Source organism: Athene cunicularia (assembly GCF_003259725.1).
Source record: "Athene cunicularia isolate RWA chromosome Z unlocalized genomic scaffold, athCun1 chrZ_part1, whole genome shotgun sequence".
NCBI lineage: Eukaryota > Metazoa > Chordata > Aves > Strigiformes > Strigidae > Athene > Athene cunicularia.
This window is the reverse complement of record NW_020799142.1, coordinates 24,303,950-24,313,210: the sequence shown is the minus strand read 5'-3', so window position 1 is coordinate 24,313,210 and position 9,261 is coordinate 24,303,950.

Below are 9,261 nucleotides of genomic sequence, written 5' to 3'. Positions count from 1 at the left end.
CCCCCCCGTGGCCGTGTTCCCCCCCCCCGCCCCGGGCTCAGGGGTCGGTGCTCGGCGGGGCTGGGGGATGTGGGGAAGGGGGCGGTTGCAGCATCAGCACTGGGGGATGCAGGCAGCACCCTGAGAGCACAGCGGCAGGGTGCGAGCAGGGCTGACCGGCTCCCGTCTCCTCACCCAGAAAGGTGCCCGTGGTCTGGGACGGCATAACCCTCTGGGGCAGCCGGCACGGGATCACCGGACCCTGCCTGTATCTCTGGGGTCTCAGAAAGACCATGCCAAGAGGGCCCAGATGCAGTTTTCACCTCCCACCCAGTGTGTCTCAGAGACAGTTTTATGCCCCAAGCATCACTGACGGCAAATCCTGTTCTGAGATTATTTTCTTGGGAAAAAAAAAAGAAAAATAACTTTTTGAATTATCTTGACAACACTGTGTAGTCCGAGCATGTTAAATGCATCCCTCTTCAGTTCTACTTACTGGCCGTAAAGCTTCAGTGCTTAAGGTTTTGTTAGGGTCCGTTTAAAATGGACACTCCTGATCTGGAATAATGTGCAAGAATGTGCAAAATGTTTTGTCAAAGAGGCTTTGGAATACCTGATGCTTTTTGACAGCAAAATCCTAAAGGATGGCTCTGCGTGGAGTTTTCTGTGCCCTGTAACAGCACGCATCCTCAAACCCAGAGCAGGGCTGAGCAGTTCCATGTTTTATGGTTACTCGAAGAGTGCCAGGTTTGCATCCAAAAGGTGAGTGAACTGCTCCTGGCTTTACAGAAGGAGTTTGTTTAGTTCAGCATAGAGGTCGTTGTCAGGGCAGTATGTGTAAACTTACTTTTGTTGCTGCCTTCACTGTGCAGTCTATGAATGGGAAACCTGTGCTTCTGGGGTGACCATCTGCTCACCTTTAGTATGCCTGGATTAAAAAGAAAAGAAAGCTGGAAGCGCTTGTGCAGTGACAAGCAAGCAGGGGAATGAAAACAGCAGATAACATGATCTACAGAAATAATCATCCAAAAAATCTTTTTTCTCAGGACCATTTGTCTAACAGAGCTCGGTAAAATAAAGAAGCTCAGAAATTCAAAGGTAGCGTCTCTGAGAAATGTGCCTCACGTAGTTTTATTTGATCACTGAATTGAACTTCAGAGTGTTCTTGAAGATTACATAAACATCCACCCTGGTGAAGCTGGTTTTGTGTGTTCCTGTACTGTAAGTTATGCCAGGCATTTTTTGTTGTAAATGACTCCGTATAACATAGTGGAGATTAAGCAGAATGTTACAATATACAACACACCAGCCATCTTCACCACAAAGCTTGCAAAAACATTTTCTTAAGACACATTTTGAAATGCTGACCTTTGTAGTCACTGCTTTATGGTGACCCTACAGATGTGTTTACAACACCGAAATCTGGACGGATCTCTCTTGATTTTCTCCTTCCCCACCAGAGTATCTTTTTCATTTTATGCGTGAGCTCCATACTATCCTAGCTGTTTTATTTGAGCGTAAGCTGTGTAAACACAATGGAAGAGATAGCAAGCCCATAAATTACAGGGCTGCCATCCCTTCACACTAGCTGCTCCTTGTGAGGTAAAATACTGCTGGGAATGAATAAGACTGGGAAAAGCAGGGCCAGCATGAAGGAGGGGAAGAAACAAAAGGCATCTAGCTAGTACTGTGTAGCGGTAGTAGCATCAAAGACCAATTTTGATGTTTTCAGAAACAGATTTGGCCTGCAGTATGTGGTCCTTACTCACTTGAGCAAATGCATTCAGCCTTATGGGAGTCACAGTGTCTCCGTGGGCCCAAAGTGTCATGAACATTTCCGTTGTTCCCTTTCACCCTAAGCAGTTTTATAAAGACGAATCCCAGCCTGGGATCGATTTTTTTTTTTTTTTGAGTCAGGAAGTTATGCACGAGAATTTACTTGTTAATCCCAATTCAAAATGTCACGTAACCCACCTCATCATTAGTTTTCTTACAGTATTTTCCCTAGCTATAAATTGAGCATTTCTCCCTAGACACTTTTTTTTTCAGCTACGTACATGATTTTTCATAAGAACAAATCATGCAGTCTTGAATCAGTAGCAAGCAGAATGCCCTCAGACTGCAGCAAGAGCAGAGATTACAGGCTGGCCCTTAAGGTCTGTAGTCATTTCAGACACAGGCTATTTTCCCCCCCAGAAACAACTCGTGCACAAATCAAGGTTCACTTGAGTTGCTTCAGTACCATTAGCAACAGTCTTGAACTGCCTTCTGCAGATTAAGAAAATTCTTCACACACAGGTTCGCTGAAAACATAGTCCCCCCTAGAGGTTGAAAAGATGAAATATTTTAACATCATCTATACTGCAAATATATCCTGCCATTCAGACTTCTAAATTCTTTCCTTGTTTTTCAAGAAATCTATTTTCTTTTTATTTCAATAAATCCACTTGGAACACACCTAAGGGATTTCTTACTGCGACAGAGTGTATCTGGGTGTGTCGTCTTGTGTTTTTTGGTCTTAACCTTCATATACTTACATTGTGTAAAAATTCCAGCACAGCTTTTAGGTGAAAATATTGCAGCATGAAACCTGAAGGTGAGCCAATTTGATGCTAAAAAAATAAGTGGAAAAGGGACATATTTACTTGTTTTTCTTTTAACTGAAACCAACTCCTGTGTAGATACATATACAAGAACTACAGGATGACAAAACTAAACACACCAAATGTGAGCATACATAGATACATACACTAATAACCCTTTGCAGACCTTGGTACTCTTGCTGTCTTAACAGCTTCAACTTCACAGCACAAAGCAAGGTAAAGGTGGGCAGGTGGATTTTATTTTATATATGGAGAGAACAGAACCTGGGAAGTCTAATTATGATGTCCCAGACATCTAGGGTGATTTCAAGATCATCCCTCCACAACTCTGCTTATCTTCACTACCACTGCTAAAATCATGGCTTGATGGTCCTCAACAGTCACACAGTGCTACAGCCATCATCCTTTCCCACCAATACTGGATGGTGAGCTGAGATGCAGTCCCACAAGAGATGTGCTGTTCCGTTATGTAAAAGATGGTAGGATGAAAAAGTCTGACACCTGCCGCCCCCAATTAGTCACAGATTCTGCTCATGCTCCCAGAGGGTATTTCAAAAGCACATACTCTTCTAAAGCATACCAATTATAGAGCTAAAACGTAACCTGATAACCCGATGTAATCCAATCAGTACTTGCTGTATTTCCTCACATCTACAGGGTAATACTGAATGTGAGGTAACAGAGTGGAAGACAACAAATTGGGAAATCTTTGCAGAGATAAAACATTCAAGGCAAAATACAGGAGAGCTTCCATGGTTTACAGAAAATTCCTGTTCTCAGAATTGTCTTGGGAGGTCCCACACGGGCATAAGAATAATTACAACAGATACGCATGTTAGGGATGTACCCTGATTTATCAGAATTACATTACTGACAACTGGTATGAGTTGCAGCAACTTCAGGAGGGCCCAAATTAATACCTTGGGAATGATACAGTATAAATCACAGTCAGCAAGTGTGTCTTGTAACAGTCTTTTAGTCTTAGCAAAGGAACTGGATCCATACATTCATTTCCATCTGAAGACTTTGGAGACTCACTGAAGCATTGCCCTTCACTGCATGCAGGAATAACATTAATGACCTTAAACTAGAGATACCTCATTAGCTCTTCCGTGATACACTTTCAGTCACCTTGTTCCTTCTCCCCTTCCTTTTCAGGTCAATCTGTCTGGCATTATAACAGGGATAAATCAGCTCTGACATATTTTATGTAAGAAAAAGCTGAAGGCAGGCAATAGATTTACTTGTGAAGTTGTTGAGACTAACCCTATTTTACAGTAGCAGCTCATCAAGACAGCACGTCTAAATTATATTCTGTTTCCTTTCCAATTAATGCTCTAGTCTTCGTGATCAATAAACTGGCCACCTTAGTAATGAATGTGTCTAAATATATAATATATTACCAAAGAAATAGAGGCCTCATTCAGATTAATGTTAACTTTAAAATACAGGAAATAGTTTTTCATTTCTATGACGCCACTAAAATTGCCACAAATTGTATATTGCATTTTTCAGTTTCTAGTAACTCATCACCCATCTCAGGAAGGTTATCCTCCTATAACTGCAGGAAGAAACACTGCAAGTTCTATGAGGGACAGGCAAAATCATCTTTTGAAGTGTTTTGAAATAAGAACAGCGTGCACAAGATTATACCCCTTTCTAGAAGTTAATTTCTCTTCAGGAGTCTTACCACTTCCAAATCAAAGTAGTTACTTTAGGGATTATTACAAAGCATGATTTTCTTTCCCTCCCTGTGACTAGTATTAATGAAAAAATAATTACCTGTATTTCTGCAGTCAAGGCATGTCTGCAGCTGCAGCAGTAACTTTGCCACACCTATGCTTTTCAATTCCGAAATGAAAGAAAGCTAAAAAAGACATGACTACTGAAAATGTCCACAGTTTTCAACAAACACAGCAATAAGATACTTTAGCTGCAGTATTGTTGTGAGCTCTACATACTCTAGCCTGCTTGATATTGCCCTTTATATAATGGCATTACATACAGCCATTATATATAAACTGACACTAGTTTCGGTTGCTTATCTTTTTAGTTAAACATTAACAGTTTGGGGTTGAGTTTTCAGAACGTGTGTCTGCCATGGCATTTTTTTGTTGCTGTTCTTATTCTAACTTCAGCTGATAAAGCTTGGCCACTCAAGAGATTAACAAAATATTCATTGCCTTACATCTATAAAAAACACTGGCAACTTCTTTTTGACTTCAACGCTTCAATTTCGGTCAGGGGAGAGGGAGTTTCTGTGTGAGAGACAGGCACATGAAAATGTGCTTTTATTTTTAACCAGGTGTGAATTCTAAGGTTAGAAAGACTGATGTTCCTACAAGCAGTCCTACAAGCACCAAAAGGTTAAAGGATAAATTCAAGATTTCATCTCCCTTACATGTGCAGCATACCCTTGCAACTTGCATATCACACTGTACCTGCACTGTCCATGCCCAGCAACAGAGCTTTATCCCCACCCCAACCCTGTACTCAGCTGATGACCCAACAGCACATGCACAGCACCACAGGGGTGTACACACTTGCTTTGGGCCAGGACTTCGAGGGACCTCCATACTGCCAGATGAGGGTACCAGAAATAATGCTGGGAAGCCTCATTTTGCTTTCTTTATATAGTCCAAGAGAAAGCTGGACTGATTCTTTTGTCTCCTCCTGAGACACTGCAGCACTGGCAGTTCTCCAGGGACAGCTGGGCACAGCAATTCCTATCTGCGTCCTACCACAGATTTCCCAAAGGTCTTCACATGCTTCACAGAAACAAAAAACCACCCTGGGTAGCAGGCACTGACCCATACCTTTTATATTCAGTTGGGACAACATTGTTTGGAACAATTTTTTTAAATAGTTCTGAATAATCAGAAGAAAGGTTCTGAATAATCTGAAGAATGTATGCTATATTTGCACGGTATTTTAATTATAAACCTGTGCTACGAAGAATTCAGTCTTCCTATTATATATACACGTTTATCTACTGAACTCAATCTCAATCCAGCATCCGCAAACTGTAGCCTCTGAAATTATACTGACAGCAAGCAGCAGGACGAGTTAAAGGTCTAATAGTTCAAAGGCCAATCAGAAATCATGGACTCATTTGTTAACATGGCCTTATTAGGAAAAAACAGCTGAGCATCAATTGCTAGCATCGGCTTTGAAGGTAGTTAGCTGCCAATAAAAGCCAAGAACAGCCATTCAAATGCAAGTCACTCCATTCTCACCATAAAATTTGGCGACAGGGGGTAGGGGAGGTGGGGGCTGGTGCAGGGGGTGGGAGTGTGTGGAACCAGTTCTAAACATAGAGCCAGACAATGTGGATAAACACTCAAGAAGCAGTGCAACACTTGCGAGCTTCATGAAAAACAAAAGAGGAAATTTGAAATGACTGATCAGGCTGAACATAACCCAGGTCACAAGTGGAAATAAGAGGGTGAGGCCTCATGGGCCGTGGAGTATAGCATTACTCATAAATCCACACATGAAAAAATGCACTCATTGCACAGCACCGTTATTGATGTGGTGCAGGTGTCATTTCTGTACCACACACAAACAACAGCCAGTGCTCTTGTGGGTTTCTTGTAAATCTGTGAGTAATACAATGCTCTACTGTGAAAGTTGTTTAGTGGTGGTGTTGAACACAGTTAAGAGAGGCTTCTAAAATAGGTATCTTAATTCTGAGCCAGTCTCAGGTGTTGATAAATCCAGTTTAAGTTTTGTCTGTATTTATATTGGAATTACTTGTAAAACCGTAAATGTAACCCCAGTATAAACTCAATCACTAACAAAACTGGGGATTTTGATTTGCTTTGTCTAATGTGGTACTGCCATTGGAAAGCTATGCCTGATCAAGTGTCATGGACTGAACTTCAAGAACAAAAGACAAGAATTCCCCAAAAGGACAAAAGAGTGGAGTTCCATCTTTTTGCAGCAAGATTAAAATTACAGAAAAAAAATGGAAAATGTGGATTTTTCTCTCTAAAGTCTTTGTGAAAGAAGCTCCTTGTTTATGGGTCCTCAGACTAGATCTATGCCTGAAACTTTGAGAGCAATGAATTACAAGGAATTACTGTATTATACTTTGGATGAGACCTTGTTCCTACTGCTAGGTGAAAAGTATGCCTGTTAAATCTTTTGCTCTAAAAAATCCCTAAACAACAGCAAAATGCAATGCACAGCAGGATTTACATTGTCATTCTTTAAAACAAGGGACCAATATCCTGAACAACTGGAAGCATGCGTCTCCAGTGAACAAACTGTATTTTCTCAGAAATGAGAGGCCAGTTCACCAGACTCTACTGACTTTTGAGCTCTGCAGAGCTACTCCTCAGAGCTGTTGGATTTTCATAGAGTGAAAGTTGTGTTTCCTTTCTCTTCCATAAAGAATAAACTTTTTTTTCATGGCTGTTCCAGGAGGAATAAAACCCCTTGTCTGCTGCCTGCTACCGCAGGCAACACACAACATGGGCAAAAGGCAGCTTTATAGACAGCAAATGTTATTTACATCAGCTGTTAGTCTTTTATAGCACATGCATGGTTCCAATGAAGCCTGTGGAAGAACATACTGATAAGTTGACAGCAAAACCATCCAGAAAACTTTTATTTCTAACAAAAAAGATGGTTTTGTGTTTTCAATTTAAACGAGGTATTCCCACACTTTCTCTTTTTTTCCAAGAACTTTCAGAGATGAGACAAATATTAAGAAAGCAATTATTGCATTTTTTTAAAAAAGTATAACCTTCTGAAGTACCCTTGATTCATATTGGTCCTCCCTAAAATTCACCTTCTTTTTCTGCCTAGGCTACACTGGGAATGATTCACTTTCTTTAGGCAACCAATTTCTATATTTATAGATAATATCTGGGTATAGAACAGCCTGCTTATGCTAACTGAACTGAATTAGAAGGACAAATCATCTTGGTTTGGATCAACATGATGCTGTAATAACTACTTAAGCTTGTGGAGATTTTCACTTTTGTTTTCGTTTCCATGTCTTCGAACACCACCTAAAAAAATTTCCCCTGGGATTTTACTAATGTAAATACATTGGACTCTTCCCTGGGCTCAGTTCAGCCTTGGATGGTCACCCCTGAAGTGCACAGGACAATGGCCACCTTGTTCCTCATGTGCATTGTTTCCAACCATATAATAGTTTGAGATAAGTAGCCAGTGCTGAAATACAAATGTCTGCTGTGCTTTTCCAAAACCACAGCACTTCTGTTCAGAGGACTTAAAAGGCTTTGGAGAAAAAAGATAATTTCTGCTCAAGATTTAGTAACTCTGCAGTAGGTGCTCATATCACTTGTAAAAGAAATGTTAGCAGTATTGTCATGGTGTCCCTCAAAAACAGAATTTGGATCAGACAGCCCAGATCCACTGTTAACTAAAGCATTGGACTGCTGTTATGTGTAGTCTCAAAACAGGAATTCTTCTAATGTGCTACTTTAACATGTATTCCCATATAAATGGTAAAGAAGTCTCACAACATAAAGAAACCAGACATCTATGCTTTGGCTGGATATCCAGCACTACAGGCAGTATTAGTTTACACAGTAACATCAGTCCAGGAACTGATTAATTGTTAAGAACATTCTGAGGGAAAATGTGGATTATTTTTGAAGCCAGATCAGTTCATTGTGTTGGCATATCAGAGCAAGACATCTGAAAAGACAGCATTAAGCTGCCAGAGACGAGAGGCAGGAACTCCTTAGAGTTGGCATTAGCACTGAAATCTCTGTATGTCTTTTCTCTTGCATACTACTTAGTTATTAAATTATGAGGAAGGCATGGAATAAACCACTTTTAATACTATTGACAGATCTTGTTCTAGTGAGTTGACTGTTAAAATATTTTTTAAATTTAATTAAATAAAAATACATGCTTCAGGAGTTCTGTCATTTCCAGTTTATTAAAGCACTAACGTGATTAAAAATGGATGTATGGACTTGGTGGAATACACATTTGTCATTTGTCATCACATCACTGGAATGGGAACAAATCAGATTACCAAGAGAGAAAGACAAAGGCTCCAGGAACAGATGGGTGAATGGAGGAAGACATGGAAGAATAATTAAAACAGCCCAGAGCGAAGAGTGGGATAGCATTAGTCAATAAAGTGTTATATGCCAAAGCAAGTCAAAAGAGGAGATCTTACACTTAATGAGGAAGTGGCCATTTCATACATCAGTTAATGTCATTTTATTTGACTGAGATAGGTAAGAGGTCAACAAACAAAATGGACAGAGGTGCACAGGTTCTAGTTCCTTCTAGAAGACAGGAACTTGACAGTGCAGATCAGATTGCTGCTTCAAGCTGCCAGAAGCAGAGGAGAGGAAATTGAAGTGTCCTCTGCAAAGACAGAGAGGCCTTTGGGTAGCGTGGCTTCTATTTGCACACTGACAACAGAGACTGCTAGGAAGTGACATCTTCTTTATGTTCAGTTTAGCATGTATTTCCTAAGAGCCTACTTGTTCTTTCCGTTATCTGTGTATTTTGGTTTTGCTGACAGCATGAATAAATGCTTTTAGGAAATACACACACACAGAGAAAAAACTACTGCTTGAAAATGTTAAACTCATTCTCCTGTATGTGTACTTGTAGACTAAGGTCAAAAGGACAGAAACATTCCTTGTATTTGTAAAAAAAAAAAAAAAAAATTAAAATTTTG